The 25,111-nt window shown below is 37.2% G+C and overlaps 1 protein-coding gene across 3 annotated transcripts in view; it reads right to left on the reverse strand.

The window, feature by feature from the left end:
• NCOA2 (nuclear receptor coactivator 2) overlaps window positions 1-25,111 on the reverse strand; it is a 285,902-nt gene that overhangs the window by 186,064 nt on the left and 74,727 nt on the right. For all 3 annotated transcript variants that reach the window (XM_039238376.1, XM_039238373.1, XM_039238374.1), the window contains exon 2: window positions 6,579-6,635. The gene's annotated coding sequence lies outside the window, so the exon portion shown is untranslated. The remainder of the gene's footprint in view (window positions 1-6,578; window positions 6,636-25,111) is intronic.

A 25,111-nucleotide genomic window follows, 5' to 3' on the forward strand; every position in this document is an offset into this window, starting at 1 on the left:
GGCAGAAAATCTACTTAATTAATTCTATGGATATGGATAATTTCACAGTAAATGCTTACTTTATCCTTTATATCTAGGTGTTGTAAACAGTGGAGAAAGACATAAATGATTTGAGCTTCTAAAGTATATGGACGCAGCCTTAATGACTTGCTATTTTATCTTTAAGGGTATTCTGGCAAGGTTAACTGACTCAAATTCAACACCTCCCCAGAAAATAACATGAATCTGTCCCTTTCCTTCCAAAGTAAAAGCGAACAAGATAGCTAAGAAGCCGACAACCTCAAAATCAAATGCCATGTATTCCTAAAGTTACTATGGTAGCACTCATGTGAGACTTGCTTCCTAGAGACTTTCTTCTTAAAGCTAACAACTCTCCTATCCAGATAAAGAGAGTATACACATTTGAACTGAAATGAAAAGGCCAATGACAACCAAAAAAGCAGGAAACACACTGTACCAACAACCCCTAAACCAGCCCTCTCCACTTCTGGGTATACCTCCACTTGTTCTGAAGTACAGAAAAGCATAGCTGAGAAATCAGAGCCCATGCTAACTTTCCCAGAAGATTCCAACTCTGGTGCTACCTTTTCGAAGACATGCTAACTCAAAAGATTTACACAAGTATAAACTGATAATACTTTTAATTTTAATGATTTCCAAAAAAACACCAGCTACACCAACAGAAGTCACATGTAGAAACTTTCCGTGAAGCTGCTGACTTTGACTCAGGTCATGATCTCACGGTTCGTGAGTTTGAGCCCCACACTGGGCTCTGTGCTGACAGCTCAGAGCCTGGAACCTGCTTCCGATTCTGTCTCCATCTCCCTCTGCCCCTGCCCTGCTCACGCTCTGTCTCTCTCTCTCAAATATAAACAAAACTTAAAAAAAAAAAACAAAAAAAACTTTCAACTGAAAAAAGTGTTCTCACAGTAAAATGGCTCTAAACTGAAACTCAACTGTCTTACAATCTAAGAAACAGCTTATGAATTTGATTTAAAAATATGTTTTTAAGTTGCCGTCTGTAATTCTGAAATGTGCTTTTCCAGAACTTAAGTTAACCAGAAGAATCAGGTTCCCTCCTATTTCTGACATGTTTTTCAGCAATGCACTATGCTTCCTATAACATCACTCTGCTTGTCTGTACCTATAGAAATAGCAAAGACACCTTTCTAAACAGACTGTCTGGACTCTGTGATTACCTCAACCTGACTGAGCACAACACATCTACCTCAGGAAGTGTGTACCTTCCCCGGAGCCCACTTTGAAAACATTGTTAACCCCATACAAACAAAATGTTTACCTGGGACAGACAGCTTTTGTTGTTGTTATTGCTGGTGCCTCAACCTCTACTACTATGGATAGATTAAGAAAAGACATATAATTCAGAAATTACTGATCAATTTCTTTCTTTCAAAGAAAAATCAGAAAGCCAAAATTCAATGTGAAAACAATGAGCAAGGAAATAGGGAGTTAAGCCTGTAGTGATATTCCTTTTCCAGTTTAATTATTTGGGGTATTAGAAGTATTGGCTCCCACAGCACTTAGCATAGGCTAGCACAATATATCATTAATAAATCTTTCTGAAAGGAAGGAGAATCAGAAGGAAAGAGGCATGGCCTGAAGGTAAAAGGAGGGAGAGGAGCGAGAAAGGAGAGTTAATGGTGCTGAATGAATTTAATTTTATGGGGACAACTAGACCAATCTGTTTACACTAGTGTGTACATAAAAAAGGAGAAAGGCAGACTAGTACATAATGCTTTAAAAACTGGCCTGTCATCCAGTTTCCAACTGATGGCTCTGTGTCAATAACACCCACTAGAAGATCACTTTGACTTACCAGTAAGCCTGAGTTCAGCACTCCACTCTCTTCACTAAGAGCAGAGGAGCCTAACTAGGGAGGCTGGGGTTAAGACTCTAGCTCCAACAGTTAAATGGCTGAGGGCATTTTGCCGACTGTCAAAATATTTGTTATTTTCCAGATCACAGTGCCTACCATGCCAACATTTCAAGGAAATACACAAAGAGACAATACAATGAAATGTCTGTAGATTTTGCCTAAAGTAAGATATATACATTTAAATGTCCTCAATGTATGTTTAGATCAATACTGAGTTACAGTGGACAGGGCTCAAAGCTTCAGATCTATAAGTCAAATCCAGCTGCCCCGTCTTTGTGGGCACTTACACATCTCTTAGTTAAAGCAGGCTGCTAATCACACATCTCACGTCTAAGAACAAAGAGTGAATTCAAAACGCAACAAATGTTCATAGCAGCACTCTCAACAATAGCCAAAACACGGAAAGAGCCTAAGTGTCCATCAACGGACGAAAGGATCAAGAAGATGTGGTTTATCTATACGATGGAATACTACATGGCAATGAGAAAGAATGAAATCTGGCCATGTGTAGCAACATGGATGGACCTTGAGGGTGTTATGCTGAGCGAAATAAATCAGGCAGAGAAGGACAAATACCGTATGTTTGCACGTATAGGAGGATTAGGAGGAACTTAACGGAGGACGGTGGAGGAGAAGAAGGGGGGAAATAGTGGGAGAGAGAGAGAGAGGCAAACCATGAGAGACTCTTGAATGCGGAGAACAAACTGAGGACTGATGGGTGTGGGGGGAACGGGGGAGACGGGCATGGAGGAGGACACTTGTGGGGATGAGCGCTGGGTGTTATATGGAAACTAACTTGACAATAAACTATTTGTAAAAAAAAAAAAAAAAAAATGAAAAAAAAAAAAAAAAAAAAAAAAAAAAAAAAAAAAAAAAAAAAAAAAAAAAAAAAAAAGAAATCTATTCCCAAAGTCAAAATACAGTATTTCTTTGAAACCTAACAAATTTATTAAATAAATCTGAAATACAGAAATGAAAAAAAAAAGCAACAAATACTTAAAATGTACTTTCAACCATGCCACAGACCATACGAACAGAAATTTTATGTCTTAACATGCTTAATATAATTTTTAGTATTTAGTACACAACAACAAAATATATTAGTATTACCAAAAGTATATTACACTTTTACTTTAGAGAACTTACATCTCCATATACTAGCATCCAAGAGCTTAGCTCTCACTAGTATCTGAAAACAATTCTTCACCCACCTATCCCACCCAAAATCTTCTGGCCTACAGAAAACAGACTGAGAAATAAATACAAAGTGCATATGATTCCCCAGTGAGTTCAGTTTTCCACAGTGAAGGGAAAATTACATTTCAAGGCTATATTGTCCAACAGAGTTATCTAATGCTTGTTCCTGTTTTGACGATATATCAATTCTAGAAATATTTTATTGGCTAACTTTAAAATTGCTTCAAATACGAGAATGGAATGGAAATACTGATGTAGTTATAGATTAAGAGGCACAATTTGGTCTGTTAAATAAATTGTCTTTCTAATTTAAACTACAGAATTCCCTTTCCATATACTCACATCTGAAATTTACATTTATACTCATAGACACAAACCTTTTGGAAAGTGTGAGGAAATATAATTAATCATGCTCTCAAATCAAAATTTTAAGATGTATTCAACAACACTGTCTTTAAGAACATTTTGTCCACATTATTATACATGTTAAGACTCAAAATACTTTTATTTTATTTTATTTGAGAGAGAGAGAGAGAGAGAGAGAGAGAGAGAGCACGAGCACAAGCAGGGGAGAGGAACAGAGGAAGAGAGAGAATCTTAAGCAGGCTCCATACTTGGCATGAGGTCCCTTGCAGGGCTTAATCCCATGATTTTGGGATCATGGCTTGAGCCAAAATCAAGACATGGATGCTCAACTGACTGAGCCACCCAGGCACCCCCAAAATATTTTTATGTAATATGTTCTTCTCAGCCCTGAAAGTAAGCTAAACAGCTAAATAGGCCTGGGTGTCTCAGTCAGTTAAACATCTAACTTCTTGATTTCTGCTCAGGTCATGATCTCACGTTTTGTGAGACTGAGTCCTTCACTGGGCTCTATGCTGTTAGCATAGGGATTCTCTTGGAATTCTGCTTGGGATTCTCTCTCCCCCTCTTTCTCTCTCAAAACAAATAATCTTAAAAAAAAAAAAAAAAAGAAACTAAAAGAAAGCTGAAGTTATATTTGAACCAACTCTGCTCTACCTCAAACCAAAGCCTCTTCATTTCTTAAATAATTTTTAAAAATTAACCAGAGATATAAATTATTACACTTTTCAAGATAAGAGCTCTATGTAATTCTATAATCACTATATTTCATACAACCTGTTCTAAGAAGTGATCCATCCATCAGACTAAAATGCCATCTGTAAACTAAAATTTCTAATATTTCAAGGATAAAGAATGCTGACTCATAGCATACCACATTTATAATGGAAAAAGGAATCCAAATGGCTTCCCCCATGTGCTCCCACCTCTAAAAGTGAGTATGAAATGCAAGTGTCAGAGTGGAACTTTAAATTGTTTAGGTAGTCATTAAATTTCAGATGAGTGGTCATGTTTCACAGTTTGAAATAAAGGTTAAAAGTTAGGACCTGCTAATGTAATATAAGCAAAATAATGTTTGACTTTTAAATTAATTTTGAAATCCTCACATATCAACATGATTTTCCTATATTACACTTACTGCCACATGCTTGTATTCAGGGCTACTTAGGCATAAAATAGAGCTCAGTGGTTAACAGCAAGGTCTTTGGAGTGGCAAATTGCCACTTACTTGATATGACCTTGGAAAAGTCACTTAACCTCTCTAAGCTTCAATTTCCTTATCTGTTATTCTAAAGATAACTGAAAAGCACTTACATAATGCCTGGCACACTGAGAGAGAAGTAAGAGCTGCATTATCAAAGGAAATGCTGCAAGTTGCACTTATAAAATCAAATGTGAACACGAAATACCTATATAATTTACAAAATTTTATTAAAAAAAAAAAAAAACCCTAAAGGTCAGACCTAATTCTTTCTATAAATGAAAATCATAGTGGCAGAAGAAGAGACCAATGCCCGAAGAAAACACATCAAAAAAGAGAACAAGGGCACCTGGGAGGTTCTGTTGCTTAAGCATTTGACTCTTGATTTCAGCACGGGTCATGATCTCACGATTTGTGAGATGGAGCCCCACATCAGGCTCTGCGCGGTCAGCTTGGGATTCTCCCTCTCTCTCTATCTCTCTGTCCCTCCCCCACTAGCACATGCTCTCTCTCTCTCTAAGTAAATAAACATTTAAAAAAATACAAAAAACAAAAACAAGAGAACCCAATAAGAGCAACCAATATCCTGAAATGCCTAAAGAAAACTGCCAAGGACACAAGGAAATGGGTGGTCTGCTTATTCCTATAGCTTTTTTCCTTTATTTTATTTTTTATTTTTTTTTTAAGTAAGCTCAATGTCCAATGTGGGGCTGAACTCACCACCCTGAGATCAAGAGTTGCGTGCTCTACTGACTGAGCCAGCCAGGTGTCCCTCCTACAGTTTTTTGATAATGAATTCAAACATCAACGTACAGAGTGGAAAAATGACAAAAAAATTTCCCCAGTCTAGAAACAGAGAACCAAATAAGGAAGTTACATTTTGTATCCAGTGACAGGTAGTGGGAAATTTTTAACTTATTTGGTTTTTAGAGGTTGAAAATTTCAAATCTCTCACTCTCTCTATAAAGATACCACAAAACATATCTAATATGGCAGCATGATCCAGTAAGGAGGTAAAAAGCTCTCACACCTGCTTCAGGTTTGTCCACAACTTGATCATAAGAACCTCCTAGGGGAGTGACAAAATAAATACAGAACTGGAAGCATTACCCTCTGAATTCTATCTTGATAAAATATGCAACACAGGTAATTTCTGAGAACACTGAAGAGTCATATACTTTAAGTATCTGATACACATTAACTTCATATTTAGAAATAAGTATAAAAACTACTTCTAGTTTGTATTTATAGGTGCAGAGCTCAATGACTCTAAATATAAATGAACTCTTAATATTTACTCCCTAATAATTACCTTAACAAACATTTACTCAGTCTTTCTTATATACCAGACACTATCCTAGAAAGTCAGGGATACTGTTTTTTAATAAGACAAAAATAGTCTCAAAGTTCATGAAGCTTATATTTTCGTAGGAAAGACTATAAAGAAGTCAGTACAATAGATCACATGATAAAAATCAATCAGGATTGTGTGTTAAGAAGTGACTGAGAAGCTATTTCAGACTGGTTGGACAAGAAAAGCCTGCTCACTAAATTTAAACGATTTACCTCCATTTGTTGCCAAAATTGTTAACAGCTATTCTTTTATTTATATATAAAAATAAATGTAAACATTTTGGCAGTTATGACATTATAATTCAACTTATCCCATGGGTATACATAAACTCATCCCAAACGTACACAGTAAACACTGAGAAACATATAAGATCAGTATCTTCTAATTAATTTCTAACACATTCTGACAGAAATTTTACAATGAAACAGAAATGCTGACAAATATACATTTTGTTTTTTATTTTTATTTACACATTATTTTGCCAAACTCTAAATAAAATAATTTTTAAATACTGATTTTACCTAAAAACCAAAATATGCCAACAGAAGAGCTTAATTTGGACTCACCTGTGCCTGTACACAGTGCAGAAGCTCTAAAAATTTGTAGCCAAATCCAAGAGAAATCTGCAATGCAAACAAACAAGCAAACATGAATAAAAAGATGCAGAATCCGCTCGTCAGCATGGATGTGATTTTTACAACCAATATACAAATAGCTGACTAATAATGTCTCGCCATCAAAATGCATGATAAATCAAGACCTGTTGTATTACTTCTATTTGGATAAGAAAACATAAAATAGGTAAGGTCACATTTCACTGTGAATTATGAGGTGTCTGTCCAACAAATTTTTAGGTTCACCATAACTCTTACTACACTTTCTTGTAGCTGCTTAGATCTAACCAGGAGCTGAGAAGCAGCAGAGGCCTGACCTCCTATTTCCAGACAGCCTCCCGGGACACAGTAACACAGGCGCGGTCACTGCTGAGTAAACAAATAAATAAAACTTGTATCGCGATCTTAATTTGCTATGATTTATAGGGAACTGAGGGGCCTGAAATTACTGAAATAAAAATCTATGTCATAATTGTTTAAAGAAGTTCAGAAGTGACCAGGTAATATGCTGGTTCAAAAAAAAATCTTAAGTAAAATGACGCAAAATGATGCTATATATGACAATCTTAACAATCTGCAAGAGCAAATGTAGATAAGGAAGAAGTGAACATTTTCGATCATGGGGGTAGATGCTCGCCAAATTTCTTCTGGGAGTGTATCTTTGAGAACAAAGACTTCACCTCCAAAGGAGCCTGCAGCATTTTCTCTGATCCACACACGAATCCCTTCCCCGACACTAAAAAAGTCTGTTGCAGGATGCATCGTGAGCAACACAACCACAACAAATATGTGCTCACGATATTTTATGTGTGTTACTTTTTACTACTTTAAAAAGGTCTAAAGGGAAAAAGAAGAAGAGGCCTCAAGGGGAAAGAAATAGAGAAAAAATTCCATTTGGATTTTTATAAGGACCTGATCGGTCTGGAGATCACTGAATGTAATGAAATGCGGCTAGGATTCAGTCAGCGATGATTCATGAAAAACAAAAGAAAATTTGTATGCAAATAAGAAGTTATCACAGTAAGTAAAACGAATGGATTCTCCTCAAGTGGCAGTCAGTGAGTAGTGTGCAATAAACTGTTATGTAATAGGAGTCATCAATTCTTTCCAGCTCTACTGGGGCAAATGTATTCATTATGCTGGCCTACTTAAGCCCATTATAATTCGATACCAACAACTAATTCGCTCAAGGACATCACACTATGAAACAATCGAGAGCTAAAAGTTGTGATTATTAGGAGTGATGATATTAAACTATTACTGCTTGATCTGTATTATTCAGTGTGTTTTTACTAATATGCTAACGTAGTAGGAGGAGAAAGTGCTAATGCATCCAATGCTAAAGAAAGAGATAGGAGATGTAAAGGGGTGGGTAATTTCCACAGTACAAAATGATATCTCAGTGTAACATTTTAAATAAGAGGCTATAGTAAAATACTTACAAATACAGATCACAAAATGTTTTAGAAGTTCCTAAGGGAGAGAGTGCTGATGCATAGGAGCACATGTACCCCAATGTTCATAGAGCACTCTCAACAATAGCCAAAACATGGAAAGAGCCTAAGTGTCCATCAACGAACAAATGGATCAAGAAGATGTGGTTTATTTATACGATGGAATACTACATGGCAATGAGAAAGAATGAAATCTGGCCATGTGTAGCAACATGGATGGACCTTGAGGGTGTTATGCTGAGTGAAATGAGTCAGGCAGAGAAGGACAAATACCGTATGTTTGCACGTATAGGAGGATTAGGAGGAACTTAATGGAGGACCATGGGGGAGAAGGGGGAAATGGTGGAGAGGGAGAGAGGCAAACCATGACAGACTCTTGAATGCTGAGAACAAACTAAGGACTGATGGGTGTGGGGGGGAAGGGAGGCGATGGGCATGGAGGAGGGCACTTGTAGGGGTGAGCAATGGGTGTTATATGAAAACTAACTTGACAATAAACTATTTGTAAAAAAAGAAAAAAAAGTTCCTAAGGGAAAATCTCAGCCATTTAAAGCAGCAGTACAGGCAGCAGCAACAACTCCATGATGAAGCAACATCCTCTGCTCGTCCACCAGTCTTGACAGTTTACACAAAATTCTTTCAGGAGTGTGTTTCAAGGGAGGGAGAGGGGAAGGCTACGCTGGCCCAGGCAGAGACACATAAGGAAAGACAGGAACCTTGCAAGAAAGGGCGGAGGGATGCTTGTCACCTTCTTCTTTCTTACTACCACCACTATTTCCACTGTATGAACTAAAACGATAAACCGCCTCTCCACAAAGCAATGGGTCACTATCACAGGCAGCGCGGAACAGTGAAAAGGACCTAGGAGGGTTCAGCTTATCATCAGGCAGACCAGTTCTCAAAGCCTGCCTCTATCATATAAATATGGCTGCCATTTCCATTATTCAATCATTATCAGCAGCTTAGGTACGTGACCTAGAAAATGTTATTGTGGATTCAACTATAAAACGAGGATAATACTGTCCTGTCAGTATTAAATGAGACAATTACATAAAGCACCTGGTACACAGTAGGTGGTACAACTATTGTCCTACCAAGTGTGATCCTGCTAAATGCTGCTAGCTCAGATAGGTAGCTCAATGAAACAATGAAAAACAGAAGCTTCATGCCTCCGCTACCTCAACTAGAACTAATTTTCCCTCAAATGTCCTAATGGCTTTATCTGCCCACTCTCCAGAGATATACATAAACATGGAGACTGTTGGGAAGGTTTTGGGCCAGGGCTCCCTTAAAATGACATCAAAGTTGAAAAAGGGACACCTGGGTGGCACTGTTGGTTGGATGTCCAACACTTGATTTCAGCTCCAGTCATGGTCTCATGGTTTCGTAGGTTGGAGTCCCCAGTGGGCTTTGTGCTGACAGCGCAGAGCTGGTTTGGGATTCTCCCTCTCTCTGTCTCGGCCCCTCCCTTGCTTGTACTCTCTGTGTCTCTTACCTAAACTTTAAACTTAAAAAAAAAGTTGAAAAAATACTACCTAATTTCAAACCTTACTATAGAGTTACCATAATCAAAACAGTGGGGAATTAGCCTAAGAAAGAGAACACAATCCAAAAACAGGCCCACACGTTTGTGACAAAGGTCAAAAGTTAATTTTATGAGAAAGACAGTCATTTCAATAAACGCTGCCAAAAACTGTCATACATGTGAAGAGCAAAAAGGCATCTCAAGCTTTATCTTGCACCATGTACAAAAATTAACTCAAAATGTATAGGATCATAGATCCAAATATAAGCACTAAACTACAAAACTTGTAGAAGAAGGCACCTGGAGAATATTATTGTGGATTAGGGGAAAAAATGTTTAGATATTACATATATTACATTATGCATTACAAATGCATAAAATAAAGACCATAAAAGAAAAAAAGCTGATCAATTGAACTCCATTAAAATGAAAACTTCTGCCCTTCAAAAATATAATTTAAAAATGAACACACAAGCCACAGATTGGGAGAAAATATTGGCAAAATAATTACCTGATAAAGTACATGCATTTAAAACATATAAAGAGCTAAATAATAATGAGGATGTCCATCTAGAATAAACAAAAGGACTTTTACAACTAATTAAAAAACAAATAATGCAATATTTTTAAATGGGCAAAATACTTAAAGTGTTTTTATTTATTATATATATATATTTAAAACAATAATTTTTTTGAGAGAGTGTGTGTGCATGCAAGCAGGGGAGGGGCATATGAGGGAAGGAAGGTAAGAGACAGAGAGAGGGAGTGAGGGAGAGAGAGGGAGGGAGAGAGAGAGAGAGAGGGAGAGGGAGAGGGAGAGGGAGAGGGAGAGAGAGAGAAGGAGGGAGAGAGGGAGGGAGGGAGGGAGGACGGAAGAGAAAGAGAGAGAAAGAGAGAGAGAATCTCAAGCAGGCTCTCTGCTGTCAGTACAGAGCCCGAAGTGGGGCTTGATGTCACAAATCATGAGATCATGACCTGAGCTGAAATCAAGAGTTGGCCACACTTAACCGACTTAACCACCCAGGTGCCCCTATGTTACATACATATTATAGTAGATATACAATGGGGAAAATACACAGGAAAGTACTAAACATCAATAGTCATCAGAAAAATAGAAATTAAAACCAAAACATAATATGCTAGACACCCAATAAAACATCTAGTGTTGACAAGGACAGGAAGAAACTAGAATCCCTCACATGATATCCCTTGCTGCTGGGAAAGCACAATAGTATGACCATGTGGGGAAAGAGTTTATAAGTTTCTCATCCTACAACCCAACAATTTTCAATTCTCTTGAAGACAGATGACCATACAAGTAGCTATACAAGGATGATCTCAATAGTTATGTTCAGAACAGCCAAAAAGTAGAAATAACTCAAATGTTTATCATTTGGAGAATAGATTTTCTAGAATGTAGTACATTTTTGCAATGGAATACCACTCAGCAATGACAAGAAATGGATCACTGACACATGTAACAAAATGAGTCTCAAAAATTTGTGCTAAATGAAAGAAACCAGACACAAAGATAACATTATATAATTCCATTAACCTGAAATTTCTAAAAAAAAAAAAAAAAAAAGTAAAACTATAGAGGCAAAAAGAGATTAGTGGTATCCTGAGTTAGAGAATGGAAGTGGAGAATGCCTGCAAATGGACACAAGAGAACGTTTTGGGCTGACAGAATTGTTCTAAAACTGGATTATGGATGATGCTGAAGAAAGATGTATAAGAAACATGAGACACACATAACCGTATATATTTACTAAAACTCATCCTTTAAAAATGGGCACATGTCTGGGGCGCCCAGGTGGCTTAGTCGGTTAAGCGTCCGACTTTCGCTCAGGTCATGACCTCGCGGTTCGTGGGTTCGAGCCCCGCGTCGGGCTCTGTGCTGACTGCCAGCTCAGAGCCTGGAGCCTGTTTCGGAGTCTGTCACTCCCTCTCTCTCTGACCCTCCCCTGCTCATGCTGTCTCTCTCTCTCCTAGAAATAAATAAAACATTAAAAAAAAAAAAAGGGCACATGTCATGGTGTGCAAATTATACGTCTATTTTTTAAATGTTAAAAAAATTGTAAATAACTTAAAACTGTACCTCTATATCCCTGCCCTTTCTTCCTCTGTGACAATTCTGGTTACTGTGTGAGCAAAGGGATCCAAGGGAGAAAAGCAGTTCTAGTAGCAAATGGTATAAACATCTGCCAAGTAGAGAATCAACTAGGAGCCTGCACGAATAACACATCATGACTTTGAGGCTAAAAAGTCATGAGGACTGAGCCTGTATCACACAGAAAAAGACTGCTGACAGCATTAAAGCTGACTATTAGTGATTCTTCAAAAGGTGGTGGAGGGTTAGTAGAAGATATGCACTGGCTTGCTTGCTCACTCGCTTGCTTTCTTTTTTCTTCCTTCCTTTACCTTCTTCCTTCTCTTCCCTTCTTCTCTCTCTCTCTCTCTCTCTCTCTTTCTTTACATGAAGGGTGAGGAACAGAGCCAGAGGAAGAAAAGTAAGGTAGGAGGAAAATGAAGTGATCTGCAATGGTAGCTAATAGAGCACTTTATGATTACCAGAATGAGAGAAGAGCCATATTTTGCTGTTTTGGTTTACCACCATCATTACCATCACCATCGCCACCACCATCAGCAGCAGCAGCATCTACAATTTATTAAAGGTTTCTGTGAGCGCACCATGCAGAGGTGGCTTAAATGGTTGCCCCATGTAATCTTCCTAACAACCCTACGAGGTAGGAACTGCTACTACTATCACCTCCACCTTGTAGATACAGAAACTTAACTGACAAGTGAAGCACTCTGTTCAAGGTCACAGAACTAATGCAGTGGCAAAGCCTGGATTCTAATCCAAAGTCTGACGGCAGAGTCATGCATGCTTCTGCCCACTGAGCCGTTATGGAAGTTCATGTTTTAATAATGCTGTCATTTTTGCCAATATGATTTGAAAAAGAAGATGCCAAAATATGATCGACTTGAAAATAGCCTCTGGTTTCTGGTAAGGTACAATCAAGTCCAGCAAAATATATTCCCCACACCATCTATCCCCACTGACATTTTTAATGAATTCTGGCATTCTTTTTTCCTGACCCAAATGTAGCCTCACAGTTTTCTCAAAGTTGCCACGAGTCAAAGAAAGTCATCATCCAGGGGCGCCTGGGTGGCTCAGTCAGTTAAGCATAGGATTTCAGCTCAGGTCATGATCTCGTGGTTCACGAGTTCGTGACCCACATCGGGCTGTGTGCTGATAGCTCGGAGCCTCGAGTCTGCTTTGGAATCTGTGTCTCCCTCTCTCTCTGCCCTTCCCCTACCCATTCTCTCTCTCTCTCAAAAATAAATATTTAAAAAAAGAACAACTTTTGAGAAAAAAAAAAAAGAAAGTCATCATCCAACACAACAGTGTCAATACATAAATGAAGACTATTTGCCAACCAAAACAACTAACCCGAGTTTTCATGCACAACAGTGTACGGTACATGCTATTGAAGAGAGAGGGCTCTAATCAAAGGAAGCCTTAGAACTGCCATACTTCATATTTCAACATTAGGTCCCATTACTGGTCATCTTGTTATTCAGCCAGCACCACCCCAGTCATCAAGCCAGTCAGATAGGTTGGTAGGAATGAAGAGGGCATGTGGGGAAAGGAAGAAAGAGCCAGAAGTACTACTCAAATTACTTGAGATTTTTCAACAGTTCTAACCAAATATATCTGAAACATATATCTATCACAAGTGTACACTCATAATGCATGATTAATACAATCAGTTGTTTTCTTTTTGCTTAGAAGCACAAAAACTCTCAAATAATTTAACAAAAAACATACCTTTAAGTCAGCACGTTTCAAATTATATTACATCAAAAGGACAGCCATACTCTCAAGACTTAACTATGAGAATATTTCAGATTATTGAACAGCGTACTGTATTTTTATTTGATATAACTATTACACATATTTTACAGAATATAAAAGTATCCTGGGGTACCTGGCTGGCTCAGTTAGAAGAGCAGGCAACTCTTGATCTTGGGATTGTGGTGTAGAGATTACTTAAATTAAAAAAAAAAAAAACTTAAAAAAAGAAATCTCAAAAAGAAGTATCCTAAAATAGAGCTTCCATATATATATATTTTAAAAAACTACAATATTAAAACCCCAAATTTGATGTGTTATAAAAATCCTAACATAAATAATGTGTACAGAATTTGGACTATGCACGGTAAAATTCTTTCCCAGTTATTAAGCTGATGGTGCTAAAAATAACATCTAGACCATGGAAGAATAAGTTTAACTCATTAACTTCTATATATACTTCAGATAGACTATGTTTGTTTAAAAGGCTCTACCTCCACTGCAGACAATGACTCTTAACTAATTAAAGTCTACAACAAGTAATTTTCATTTTCCAAATTCTTTTTTAAGAAGGTCAACAGTATCATCTCAAGGTCCCCTTAAAGTGACATTTAGCTCATAACTTACATATAAACATTAATTAACTAACCTTTAAGTATTTTTTCCAACTACTCATTCTGCCCATTACACATACAATTTAATTTGCTAGAGAAATCTTCAGTTTTCTAAAACTGGTGCTTAAAATGAACCGAAGTTCAATCTTAAGATGTTCTTTTGTTATTGTAATTCAATTTAATAAAATGCTTCAAAAGTACAGCTAATCATCAGTTAAACAAGTAGAGATTTAGATTTTTAAGTTAATGACTTTTCTTCCTTTACTAAACGTAAGAAAAAAAAAAGGTTCTAAACAGATACATAGAAAAGGACATATCATCAGCTTTAAAATTCCTAAGCTACAGCTAGGTACACATACAGAACTGAAACAAATATGGTGAAAAATAACCTACCCAACAAATCGTAAATCTCATATGATCATTCCTTTCATTTTTGTTTCTCATCTACCATGGTCTAAGCCAATGTAAATACAAATAAAGCAACTATCATAAAACAGGAACTCTTCAAAGAATAGTATTCTTGCCCAGAGACAGACCTGGAAGAAAAATTAGTGTCATACATGTACATAAATGTACATGGCTCACATTTTGGAAAGGGACTAAACATACTAAATTTGGAGTCACTAACCTGAATACAGCATTTAATTCCATAGAAATGGTTAGGATTTCTGAGGGAAAAGACAAGCAGGAGTAAGGCCAGTACAGACAAGTGTGATAGAATCCAAGAGGAGATAGTTCTGGGAAGGAGAAGGTGGTCAAGATCGTCCAATGCTACTGAGAATTACAGTTTCTATCTGATCTGGCAAGCAGAAAGTGCACACGACCTTCCTAGGAACAGTTTCACTGGAATGAAAAAGATATAAAGCAGACTGGAGAAAGTACTGACAAGCAAACAGGAAATGAGGATTTGAACACAGCATGCACAAATGATTACTATCATCATCACCTTACGCTAAAATTAATCTTCCCCTCTAGACTGTGAGCTTCTTGAGAGCAAGAGTAAGGTTTCATCCTCCTTTGATTAAGAAAACAACATGCTGGGGGACCCGGGTTGTTCAAGTCGGTTAAGCCTCCAACTCTTGATTTCGGCAGATGTCGTGATCTCATGGTTTGTGAGTTTGAGCCCCGCGCTGGGCTCTGTGATGACAGTGAGTTCCCCATTGTTAAAAAAATTTTAATGCAGTTTTTCTTTTTACTGTATTTCTAGGTTTTGACAAAAGCACTGAGGAATATTGGAGAAAATGAGATCCCATGGCAGCAGTAACATTTTGAATAAAAATTAGGTCTGGAAGAAACTTAAAAATATGTTAACTACTCAGTTTTACGGATGGGAAACTGAGGCTGAAAGAGATGAGCACCTCTGCTGACAACAACAGTACTTCTCTCATTCATCCTCTGATTAAAGGAGTTTCTATGAATCCTAAAACAAATACTACCCTCAAGACACTAGCCTTCCCATCACATCTTCACTGACTGCTACAGAAATCATCATCAAGTATGTCAACCTTCGCATCACAGAAGGGCATTAGGTACACAGAAGGGTATGAGAGATTTGTACCTCAGCTGTGAATCTAGAATATGCATAAAAAATATCTAACAATACAAAATATAAATAAAACTCAAGTAATCTGGAGATGAGCTTCCTAACATCCTAAACATACAGAGTAACAAGAAGAGCTACCTTTTGTGAAGTATCCAGTGCCGTGATATAAAGTTTACAAGCATTATTTTTACTATTTTCCATAAATACACATCTATTGATTTCATTTTGCAGGTGAGGAAGCCGAAAGTCAGAGAAGTTAAGGGATTTACTGAAGTTAAAGCGCGTGGCAGAACTAGTAGTGGCATCTAGGTCTTTCTGAATGAGAGCCCTCCACTTCTCCCTGCGGTTCCTTCCCTAGTGCCATCTGCCCGGCTCCAGTCCTCTGCACTTCTTGCTCCCCCCACCACCTTCCTCTTCTCCTTCACATCTCATCTTCTCCTCCACATCTGTGGGGCCAAATTTTCCTTCTATTTTCTGAAATGGTGGTTGTAGCTGATGGGTTTTTTGTTGTTGTTGTTGTTTTTGTATCATAACTTGACAGAGTTCAAAATTCGGCAATCCTATGTCAGTTTCCTAGATTTGGGGAAAATGTTTGATAGTACATAAAGTCAAAAACTCTAGGTACCACTGGCCTATCTGTGTAGGTACATATAAATGGTGTATTTATACGTACATGCACACACAGAGATATACAAATATAGATACCTCCCTCTGGCACCATGGGTAAAATTCATTTTGAGCGTGAATTCTCAACCAAGAAGTTCTTGCTCCTACCCAAAAAAATTTTTAACACTCCTCTCTCATGCAGGGCTAGGACAAAAAGCACTCCAGGCAGTCAAGTCACATCACAGCAGGGAGACAAGGAGAAAGGAGCTATCACCAGGTGCCTACGTACTTAAAAGTGGACATTTTGTTGAACATCCTAAAATAAACCACAGCCTAGGAAGGTTAATAGTAACAATGACAAATAATACATAAAGAATAGAAACTGTGGAAGACTAATGACAGCAATAAGCTCTGCCATGCCTCTCACTGAGAAATGAAGTATAACTGCACTCCCCTTGGCATTGGGGGTGCCTTAGTGATCGGTGGAAATGGTCTTCTTGAACTTCTGCGCTTTGAGGCTGCAGCCCAGGACTTTGGAACCCCTATCTTAGGGTCCTGAGCCACTGCACATGTCTGACTACCCTGAAGCCACCATACTATGAGGAAGCCCAACCCAGCCATGCGAAGAGGCCATATGATAAAGAGATCAAGGTGCACGGCCAGCACCCCTGCTGTTCCAGCACGTGACAGCTCCTGTTCTACCAGATGAGACTCCACCGGTCCTGGAGCAGAAACAAGCCATCCCTGTTGCGCCCTGTGCAAACTCCTAACCCACACAATTATGAGAAATAATAATAATAATAAGCTATTTAAGCAATAGATAGCTAGAATAAAAACTAACAGCGTTTCATAAATAGTAATAAAGACATTAAAGCAAAAAAGAAATGTCTCAGGAAAACTAGTTAGAAACCAGAATGGTATCAGACACAAAAGAGGATTATGATGCATAAAAATAAGTCCATTTATTCATTTATCCAACAAATATTATAATATCAGGGCCTATAAATAGGGATATACAGAAACTCTGGAGATGGTTTTAAAAACAGAAATGTACTGGGGTGCCTGGGTGGCTTAGTCGGCTGAGCATCCAACTTCAGCTCAGGTCATGATCACGGCTGATATGTTCCAGCCCTGCGTCGGGCTCTGTGCTGACAGTGCAGAGTCTGCTTGGGATTCTCTCTCTCTCTCCTCTCTCCCACTCCTGCTTTCTCTCTCTCAAAATAAATAAACTTTAAAAAAATGTGCTGACTTCAAGGAACTTATAGACTAGAAAGTATTATGTAGAACAGTATCTTTGTATATACCTTTTAATGTTTTTCACAAAAATAACATAATCAGCAGCTTAGATCAAATCAATATATAGACCAATCTCATAGGGGGACTTAGGGTTCGAGTTCCTCTATGAGAAGGAAGTGAAGACTGAATCAAAATCCCATAAAAGATCATGTGCAGTCTGGAGTATCTAAGCATGCCTTAGTGAATGAACTTCGGTATATAGTAAAATGTTTGGGTTCTCATTTCAGACTATAAATTCAAGGCCTGCGTAATTAATCCTTTTTATTTTTTCATCATAAAGTATCAGCTTAAAGAACTTTTAGAGACATTATTACAAATAGGCTAAGCAGACCTTTTCTACTTTACTGCAGTCAAGATTCTGGGACCCAGAATGGGCAAAGCAAGTAAGGTCAGTAGTAAGTTGTTGGTTTAACAAGATTTATTTCTGTCTAGGTGTGCTACAGTTTAAACAAACACACTTACTATTCCAGTGACTAAAATAATTTTAACTGCTTCTTTTATTAAAGCATAGACAATTTAACCTTTCATATTATTCTTGGGGTTCTAAAATTATTCACACTTTTTCTATTTACGGTATTTCTCTATTCAAATTTCACATGAGGGCGAAAAGAACATAAATAGAGAAAATTATTTTACTAGGTATTTTTAAATACAGGAAAATGTTTGATCTCGTGTTGTAAAAGAACACAACAGTAAATAAGTATGTTCACGGCCTCTTGGCCTGAAGACCATAGTGTCTCTTAAAATCATCAGCACCTTACAAACCGCCTCTGTAGAAGGTACTCAACAAATATGTATTGACTGATAACACATTTATTCCCTAGTTATTTTTCAAATGTGGCCAATAAAAATAAGCAATTCTATTTTCTGTCTTAGTAAATATTTGAGGGGAAAAAATAAGTAAATAATGTTTTCAAAAGTGGTCACAAAGAAACATACCTTCTCATTTTCTCTTCAAACCATTGAAAAGAGGTGTGGTGGCAGGGGCATATTAACAAATTCTATGTGCTCTAAACATCAAAACAGTAAAGGCGTTATCAAACAGTAACCTAAGTTATAAATGGCCTGTATTTATCTTTTTCCTCCTAATTTCAGTTTTAGCACAGTACACAGTAATCTGTCAGAATTTCTTTTTTAAAAAACAGAACATAAAAAAATCTGCTAAAAAGTAATTCCTTAATATTTTAGCTAAAATATACCATAAAAGTCAAAACAGAATACTGAAAAAGAATATAATTGGGAACTTAAAAATGATAATTCTAACATTTCATTATAAAAAGGTAACAATAACTGGGAGGAAGATACTCAAGAATATCTGACTTAACAGCTCATTGTTTCTCTCTTCAAGACTGCTCTGGAGGCCAGCATGGAATGACAATCCATGTGTCAGGAGACCTGGCCGTCCTTCTAGATTTCCCTGTAAAACTCAAGGCCAATCACTTACCATCTCTTGGCTTCAGTTCCTCAGTGAAAAAATAATAATTATCTCCAAATTCCAGTTTAGCTCTAAAAAATTCTACTGTCCTCAAAGAAAGAGCCATTAGTCTAAATAGATAGGGTTTGAAGACACCTGCATCTTCTATTTGCTTAATATTTAAGGCACAATGATTCCCCTAATCTTAGGCTAAACACTTTACAAGCTTCAAGCTCCTATGGATAGATTATTTTTCTCTTACTTTATCTTCACAACAATTCTGTGAGGTAAGCTTTGAGTACGTAATTATTATGTGCATTAGGCAAATGTCAAAAGGGAAGTTCGGTGAGGTTATGTGATTTGATTAAAGTCACTCAAACAAACAAAAATAAAAAGCCTAGAAGTCAGATCCTATGACTCCCAGCTTTGCTTAAATTTCCAGAAAAAGCCACTTTTAAACTACAAAATATATTCTATACCAGTAAAAAAGAAAAAACAATATGGTGCTCTTTTTGAGTGGCTACACGGTTTCTATAAATCTTAATGTCCTTTATCTTAAATTCCTTAAGTTAACTCAATTTAGGGCCTTTATGCCTCAAAATTATTTTCAAGAAAATCCTATTGGCTTAAATATGTTATAAAAGTATTGCCATATATCAAGGTTTTCTTAATTATCTATATTCATTGACAAAAAAAGGTTCCATGGCAAAACAAATTTGAAAATATGTGAAGATTGACAATACACATAAGCTTCTCAAGTTTAACCTACCATTTCACAAATGTATTGGTCCATATACATTTTAGACATTTAAAAATACCAAGTGACACTCTAAAGCACTTTTATTCCAATGAACCCATCTTAGAAAATACTCCTACACATTTTTAAAAAATAAAACCATTGCTAAACAAAACAAAATTACTATAGTTTCTTCTTACTTCCCAAGCACATATATTTTCATATTTGCCGAAAAGGTGAACTATCTTACAATTGTACATGCAATGTGACAGTGTTTCTTTTTATTTTTCCTGAAAAGCTGCTAATCTAATGCTGTACTTTAGAATAAACAGCAACTTGGAATAGAGGAACTACTGTAAAAATCTTCTCATAATCATAAAGTGTACTCTCGGTGACAAAAATGACATCGTATTAAAACATTTCCTCCAGGAATCATGTGCAGTCAATTACCCATAACTGATACCAAAGAATCTGAGACCTTAATGCTGATAGAAGCAGACACTTTGGATATGTATTAGCAAAGACATACAATTAGGGGGAAATGTTCATCATAGAAATAATACTTGAATCAATCTTAAAATATTATAAGGATTTGTGTCTGAAATTGGGAGCAAACATCTCCAAGCAGAGGGTGAGTCAAATTACTTAATCATTGAGCCACAGTTAACTTAACAGTAACACGGAAGCAACTATAAGTGTGGTTTCTGCCCTATTTATAAAATAGCAAACTCTGAGGCAAAGGCTAATTAGCTAATCTGAATGTACCTTGTGCTCATGATCTTATAACACTTGATGAATTTATTTAAGTCCCAAAGGAATGAGACATTTCTAACCCTTCCTACAGACAACTATGAATTCTCTAATACAAATTAACCAACTGCATTTTCTCCTTACTTCCATCTAATGATGTTTAGCAGGTCCAAAAATACTTCCAATGCTTTTGGAAGTATAAGGCAGCTTAGGAACTTGAGCTGTTTTTAGTAATGGTATTTTAAAAGTGGTAGAACTTACCACTTCAGGCAAAGAGGTATGACTTGTCACTGGTAATAGTGGTAACATAGCAGAGTGAAAAGAGCTATTTTGAGAAAATAAGAGATTGTGGGTTCTAGTCTCAAACCTCACTCTTCCTCTCATATATATGAAGTGTAATGCTTATGTAATTCACAAATTAAATATGTTTAAAAATGAAAGAAATTACAGCAGAATAAGTTATGTATTCATTTTTAAAGTCACATCAAAAAAAAAATCTTTCCTAGGAATAGAAGCAGTCAGCACTGCCTAAAAAATTTTGGTATTTCTGTTCTTCCTAATCCTTAAATGTTTACACAAGTGTCCCAGCCCCCCCCCCCCCCCCACATCCCTACCCACTTTACTCTTACATCCATTTTAGAAATGTGGAAGGTAATTCTCAGATACAGAGAAAATTTCAAAAGCTACTTCCTTGTCCACAAATACATGAACAAGTCACATTTTAAAATAAAGCACAAGGAGAAACTTAACGGAGGACCATGGGGGAGGAGAAGGGGGGAAAATAGTTGGGGAGAGAGAGGGGGACAAACCATGAGACACTCTTGAATGCTGAGAACAAACCGAGGGCTGATGGGGGTGCGGGAGAGAGGAAGGGGGGTGATGGGCATGGAGGAGGGCGCTTGTGGGAATGAGCACTGGTGTTATATGAAAACCAACTTGACAAGAAACTATAAAAGAAAGAAAGAAAATAAATGAATGAATGAATAAATAAATAGATAAATAAATAAAGCAAGCAAGCACACATGCACACACAGGGGCGCCTGGGTGGCTCAGTGGGTCAAATGTCCAACTTCGGCTCAGGTCATGGTCTCACAGTTCGTGGGTTTGAGCCCCATGTCAGGCTCTGTGCAGACAGCTAGCTCAGAGCCTGGAGCTTGCTTCGGATTCTGTATCTCCCTCTCCCTCTGACCTTCCCCTGCTCACGCTGTGTGTGTGTGTGTGTGTGTGTGTGTGTCTCAGAAATAAAAAACATTAAAAAATTTTTTAATTAAAAATAAATAAATAAAGCACAGACTGCCACAAAAAGACTCACAAAAAGCCACCAAAGTACAGTATGCATCACCAACCTATAGTTAGCTTATGGAGTAAAAGCCACCTTTGTGCAAATGAGTTTAGACTCCAAGTGCTTGATTAAGGAAGATGCGCAAATCTAAAAATCATGACTCATTTATAAAAGGCAAAAGTAAAGACGTTCTTACATATTATGATTATTAACATTAAATAATAAACATTAAAACACAATTTAAAAAAAGAATAACTAGAGGAATAAACATTTATTGACCTGGAAAGATGGTTACAGTGTATTGGCAAATGTAAAGCAAAAACAAAAAAAACAAAGGAACAGGTTGTAAAAATAAAAATATAATGTCTGATCTACCCTCCACCACCACCATACCCCTCACCCCCAACGCAAAGAAAAGAGAAATAACGACTCACAGCATTTTTGGAAGGTCACATCAAAAAAGATGGAACTACCCAAACTCCATGACACAATCAGCCTCTCTAAGGGAAGAGAGGCTAAGGGAAGTAACTGAAGAAATCTGCACGACACACACCCAACACATAGCTAAAATGGAACATTTACTCACCTTCAGTTCATTTTCAAGTACAATCCTGAGAAGTGAGTATCTTAAATGCTCTTTAAATATGTAAACAAGCAAATTCATTTCCTAAATGTAAAATATAACTTACAAAATTAAGTCTAATGGAAAAGATTAACATTTGAGCATTCTCAAATTTTTCATCAATAGTTAAGTTTCCTTTTTTAGAATATTAAAACTGTATTTTGTGTGTGTGAAGATCATTGCCTTTCTCAGCCGTATTTTCAATGACATGCCTTCTAACTTTGAGAATTTAACCATTTCTCACCGACGGATGTACGTACTCTCTTCAGACAGATTATAGAACTGCAGCTCTGCTCAGTAATAAATGCTCTCCAGAGGGCATTTCCTTCAAGGTATCATTCCTTGTATCCAAAACAAGGGCAGAAATGATAAACCCTATCCGCATAGGGCTAACACTACTCACTCCTACACACCAGAGCCTTTTCTTTTATTTGAATGCCTAAATCTCCAACATGTTCAATAAAATACTCGTAGGTAAATCGTTTTAGAGTACCAAAGAAGACAAGCCTTCATTGTGCTTTGTGACCGCTTCTTGACCATATCTTGTGATCAGGTGAGATACCTGACACTGATTATAGAGGACTGATCATCTAGTTTGTTGACACTGCAAAAGCCCTCCCGTCTGTGACTTCTTCCTTCATTCTGGCTATTTCTTTCGGCACTGAACACCTCTAAGGAAAAGAGAGGGTTGAGAAAATGAAGTAAAATTCCAATCTGTGAATTTCATCCCCAGTAAAAGCACTAAAAAACGAACAAACAAACAAACAAAAAAAGAAAACAGAAAAATCTCTTAGAGACCTAAAAGAAAACACTAAACGTAGTTGTGTGACGGATGGGGTCATTGTGGGTAAATTCTTTACTGTCCACACCTTCTAAATGGTAACCATATTTAAACCAAAACAATGAGAACATAAGTTAAAACTAATGATTCCAAATGTTGTAACTATCCTGAGTTTGTTTTCTAGAAGATAAAAGGGAAGTTGCTCATATAAATTGGCAGTGTAAACAGATACAAAAATATCTCCTAATTATTCCCTTCTTCATTGTCCGTGTGAAGGAAGGAAAAGGAATAAAGGAAATGAAAGCCATGAGTACCCACTCACAAACCAAAACCACAAGAAAAATAATCTAAAACCAGACTATAGGAGGCAAGAGAAAAGCAAGACTCTCTACATAAGAAGTGATTTTGCAACACTAATAGGGCAAACCCACATTCCTGCCACAAGCCGCCTGCTTTCAAACAGGCCACACAGCTGGCGGGCTTGAAAGCTTTCCAGATAGGAACCAAGATAGTGAGAGAAATCAGTAGGTCTCAGGACTGAACTAAACCCTAATCTGATTCTGATGAAACCCTGCCCTGCTGGGGTATAATATTAAGGCAGCCAGAAACTCAAAGAGATGATGACAACTTTTATAGAAAAAACCTAAAGACACATTGCTATGAACATGGGCCTCTTTAGTTAATAATGAACTGCTCAAAGTATTGAAAGGCACAAGCATGCTTTCGAGGGAGAAAACCCTACCCTACCTGACGCAGCACGCCGGGAGGCTGCAAGGCCGCCTTGAGAAACAACCTAGAGGCCCGCCTCGTGTAAAACTGGCTCTTGGTAAATTACATTTGTGTAAATATTAAGAGTCTATTTTCTTCTTCAAGTCAAAGGGCAATGTGGTTGAAAAGAAGTCTCTCTAGATTTGGACTCTGAACTTTGTTTGCGAGGGCTCACGAGCTGTTTAACGTGCTGTTTTAAAGACCCCATGTTTTCACCAAGCCCTGCGAGCGTCTCCTGTGAAATACCTCAACCAACTCCACGAAGCTAGACACCTTCCCACACAAATCCCAAACGCTTTATCTGAATCCCCACAGAACTGTCTGAAGCAGCACTCTGGTTTTGTTTTCAGAACCTCCAAAAAGTACTCATCCAAAAGAGATGTGAGTAGGTTTACCTGAAGGGCTGGCCGTGTTACACTCATTTTCTACCTCACAGAGGAAGCGGTGATACTAGGACATTCTTCACCAAACAGGAGTAGGAATGCTTTTTTTTTTTTTTAATCTAGAATATACTTCATAAATTTGTTTCCTAGATAATATTTTCCTCTAAGTTCTAAAATATAGCTTTGGGAGGAAGGCAAAATGAACAAGCAGATAAACCTATCTCCAAACTGCCAGTAAGTTACTTATTTCATCACATCACCTAATATAGCACTAAGAAAATCATCGTGTTTTCCATTAAGTCTACACTGACAGCCTAACCACCATAATTTTGGCATGGTTCTTACTGAATCCGTTCCTTCAACAAGGCCATTGTGCCTCTAGATCTTAGTAAGGACTATTAATATGAGTTCATTCCTATTATAAAGATTTACTGATATTTAAGATAAACAGTACTGATTATTGTAACACGAATGGCATAGATAAGTGTTATGAGCTTCCTTTTCACTTAGAAAGCAGTATTCATTCCAAGTACAGAAAACCACAGATTTCAATAGGCAAGACGCCAACTATTTACGACCATAAGCAATGCTGTAAGAGAAATATGAAATTTACTAATATCGTCAAAATGTTCATGTCTAGCTCCATTATTTGGATTTAAATTATAGTTTTTCCCTTAGTATTCTCGGCTCTGAGAGTTTCTGAGACATAATAAAATTCATAGAAATTTTGGACCCCAATAAACCAATGTCCAAATGTTGACTTCAGCTATTTACCATTAAGTACGATCCTAAATAAGTCAATTTAAAACCTCTCTTTACCTTAGTTTCTCCAACTGTAAAATGGGAATATAT

This window comes from Hyaena hyaena, unplaced genomic scaffold, assembly GCF_003009895.1.
Source record: "Hyaena hyaena isolate Hyena2069 unplaced genomic scaffold, ASM300989v1 scaffold_139, whole genome shotgun sequence".
Classification (NCBI taxonomy): domain Eukaryota; kingdom Metazoa; phylum Chordata; class Mammalia; order Carnivora; family Hyaenidae; genus Hyaena; species Hyaena hyaena.